This window comes from Bison bison, unplaced genomic scaffold, assembly GCF_000754665.1.
Source record: "Bison bison bison isolate TAMUID 2011002044 unplaced genomic scaffold, Bison_UMD1.0 scf7180017864143, whole genome shotgun sequence".
Classification (NCBI taxonomy): domain Eukaryota; kingdom Metazoa; phylum Chordata; class Mammalia; order Artiodactyla; family Bovidae; genus Bison; species Bison bison.
Window position 1 is genome coordinate 6,302,647 of NW_011494715.1, and position 3,954 is coordinate 6,306,600.

The 3,954-nt window shown below is 40.1% G+C and overlaps 1 protein-coding gene across 1 annotated transcript in view; it reads left to right on the top strand.

The window, feature by feature from the left end:
* Window positions 1-2,753: 2,753 nt before the first annotated feature.
* FBXO16 (F-box protein 16) overlaps window positions 2,754-3,954 on the top strand; it is a 61,915-nt gene continuing 60,714 nt past the window's right edge. Inside the window, exon 1 of the mRNA XM_010840289.1 lies at window positions 2,754-2,838. The gene's annotated coding sequence lies outside the window, so the exon portion shown is untranslated. The remainder of the gene's footprint in view (window positions 2,839-3,954) is intronic.

Here is a 3,954-nt window from a genome sequence, read left to right on the forward strand (position 1 = left end):
CATCTATTTGCCATGGAGTCATGGGACCGGATGCCATGATCTTCATTTTCTGAATGTTGAGCTTTAAGCCAACTTTTTCACTCTCCTCTTTCACTTTCATCAAGAGGCTCTTTAGTTAAATGATAATAAATACTGAGCTTAGACAGTCATAAATATAGTTTAACATCAGAAGATGAGCTATGGGAAATGCATCGTAAAAGAGATATGATATTTTCAATTCATTAATAAATACTAATGAAGTAATACTTTTTTTAAAAAAAGTAATGTTGATCCTTAAGCTGATTCTTATCAAGTCATTGTGTCCTGTGGAGCCAACACTGACTCTACTAAGGGTGAGTGAAGCATCTAAGAGCGTTTATGAAAATCATTGTGGACCTGCTTCAGGTACTTCTAGATCCCTTGTACCTTCAGATCCTCTAGAGATGTGCTGCTGTCACATTTTTATGCAATTTACACATGGTCTTGTGAAAACTGTCAGGCATAGAACATATCTTGGCTCCTAGTGGGAGGTGGGAATGATGTAGAAATTATCACTGAATGTATCAACATGATCACATCTCAGAAATAGACCACTGACTGAAAAGCAAACTACAAAGTACGTAAATTATGATAGCTCTTTAAAACAGTCACACTGTTTATGAGGCCAAACGTATATATAATAAGGATAAAAAGTGGACAAGTGGGCAGCACACTAATTTCATGACAGTGGATGCCTCTAGGCAGGCAGGGTGGAAAATGAGATCTGGGCAGCATGTAAAAGAGGCTTCAACTGTTAATCACACACAGGAAGCAAAATGTTAACATTTTAAAAAATCTCTGCAGGGAGAAAAGGGTGTTTCTTAGGCAAGTCTGTAAATGTTTCTTTATGGTTGAAATGTTTCCTTTAAAAATAATGTTGAGGGACTTCCCTGGTGGTCCAGTAACTAAGATTCCACCCTCCCAATGCAGAGGACCTAGGTTTAATCCCTGGTCTGGGAACTAGTGAAAGACAGGGAAGCCTGGCATGCTGCAGTTCATGGGGTTGCAGAGTCAAACACGACTTAGCAACTGAAGAATAACTGGGAATTAGATCCCATATACTACAACTAAAGATCAAAGATCCTCTGTGCTGCAACTAAGATCCAGTGCAGCCAAATAGGTAAATATTTTTTAAAGGAATTTTTTAAAATTTTAAATAAAAGCAATGTTAAATTTTCAAGTACACTGAGCCAATGTGCTCACTGTGAACACAATGTGAATGGTGTTGTTCAGATTTGGGGCATCAGCAGTCAGACTGATGAAGGGCTGAACAAGGAGAGGTCCAGAGGATGCTAGTTGAGAGGATCAATGAAAGGGACCTTATTTTCAGGGATAAAAATATTCAGATCTAACAGGGATAAAGTGTCAGGCTCTCTTTAACCCCATCTTTCTTTCATTCAATGTTATAACCACCGATAGAAAGTCTTTAATGAGCAGGAACTTCACTGAGACCCAACACTCTCCCATCGAGTTGTTAAAACTGGTCTCTTTCTGGATGAACCCGTTTTGAAACCATCAATGTTAACTGGTAATACATGGTAATTTAATATTACATCTACTTACCTCCCCCAGGCCTCCACCCCTGCAAAAGTCTTTGTTTATTCATCTTACATACAACCTGATCATAAAACATACAACCATACATAAAACCACTAGGCTGGAATTCAGACAACATAAGTTCTGATTTCAATTTGGCCACTTACTGATCCTTTGTCAACTTGAAAGAAAGCAGCAACCTCTGTGAGCTTTACTTTTCATTTTCTTTTTAAATGGGAGATATACGAATGCTGCCTATTTCAAAACAATGAAACAATTTAAACATGGAGTTTACATTTATTTACCTTGGAAGAGAGTACATTTTTATTTTAGGAAACATGAGATAATGAGAAATGTCTTCTTTTTTTATATTTGGTTAGCTGCTGCCCATAAGAACTGTTTTACACTTCGCAGAGGTCCCTTTCGAAATGTTGTTTTTCTCCAGCATTAGTTTATAGTTCTATCACAGTAGTTACTTCTACATTGCATTTTCAAATCCTCCTCATTAGATTTCTTTTTTTATTCTTGTATTCTCACTCTGCCTCTCGTTACATTGTAGATGCTCCATAAATTTAATTAATTAAATTAAACCAGATCGTAAAATTTCCCAAATTTGGAGTTATCCTTATTCAGGCATGCCATCTGCTGGTTCCCTGGTGTATCTGTTGGTCGGCCTGAATTCCTGAATCCAATAAATTAAAATTCATGTTGAAGCATTGCTGAGTTTGTGTGTTGGGCAGTTTTCCCACGTTCTTCCACTTCCTGTGTGCAGGTGCTATTCTTTCATTGAACCTCTCCAGAATTGTTTTTCCTGCAACCTTCTTTTACCTGTTGGCCACTCTAAAAACCCGGAGAAATGGAGTTGACGTTTCAGAACCCTGGAGTGACCAGAACGATGTAACTGGGCATACTCAGTAGGTTGGCCTGATTTGGAACACACTTATGGCTTGAATGCGGGCATTTAATGCTGTTTGTTTCAGTCTGGCTGCATCTTCGTCCTAGCATTATATTGAGAGATGACAGCCTTTCCCACCCTCTCGGCGCTCACACTTTTCCATTTTGTCCGTGTGCCCAATTTTGGAACCAGCCCTCTAGGATCTCCCGGCCAATCAAGAGACCACACATTGTTGCCTAAGAGACCTCGGATGCCAGCGGAAAGATTTATAGGTAGTGATTGGACTACTGGAAGGGGGGGGTGCTAGACGGAGTCACGGAAACAGGAGCTATGGCAACACCAGCGCTAGAGGCTTGAGGAGAAAGACTTGAAGAGAAAGACTTAAAGAGGTGAGAGCAGTGATCACTGCATGAAAAAGATGGAGACTCTTTTGAGAGCTCTTCTCTCAGGTCCTCCTGGGCTTCTCACGAGCCTTGGCAGTGACCCCGGGAATTACATTTTGCTCTGTGTTGTCAGTTAAATTACCAGATGCATCATATATATGAAATTAACAACCAACAAATAATTATTTCTATGCCTATCAGAGCACTAGCTCTTTGCATTGTCTTATAGTTTCTCTTTGTTTCCACCTAGTTGAATATAAGATGAATTCATATTTAAATCTAACCGTACCCTATGTCCTGATCATTTCCTGGTAATCTCTTATTTCCTCCTCTGATGATACTGCAGTGTACAATGGGTGAGCTGTGTGTTAGTGGAGAAATTAAACCGTGTTCTGCTCTGTAAATGCCAAATAAAAACCCGATTATCCTGAGTCTAACCCCAATGCTCGGTTCCTAATGTTGAGTTGTACCTTCTTTGCCACTAGCTTTAATCCTTAAACCACCTCACCTCCACTATTGTGTTCATTCGTTCGGCTGATTTAGACAAGTATTTATTGAGCACCTACTGTGTACTACTGAGATTAGGATTCAGGTGAGCACATTCAGAAAACCACATTAGCAAAGACGCACCAATTTTTGTACCACATTCTCTGATCTGAAGTTCAGTGTGTCTGTACAGATAGAGCATGAAGGGAGAGAGAGGAAGATGAGCCGAAAAGGTAGGTGTGGGTAAATTCATGGTGTACCTAGATTAGCGTGCTAAGGATTCTGTAGCCATTATCAAGTCTCTGAAGGTTTTCGAGCTGAAAAATGACTAACAGACCTTTTAAAAAATACTTCCCTGAGTAGAGTAGTGGTTAGCCAAAGCTGGAGAGTAGGGAAATGTGGAGATATGGATCAAAGGGTACAAACCTTCAGTTATAAAATGAATAAGTTCTAGAGACCTTATGTACAGCAGAGTGACTATGTGGTGATGGTGGTGGTAGTTTAGTCGCTAAGTTGTGTCCCACTCTTGCAACCCCATGGACTGTAGCCCACCAGGTTCCTCTGTCCATGGGATTCTCCAGGCAAGAATACTGGAATGGGTTGCCATTTCCTTCTCCAGGGGATCTTCCTGCCCAG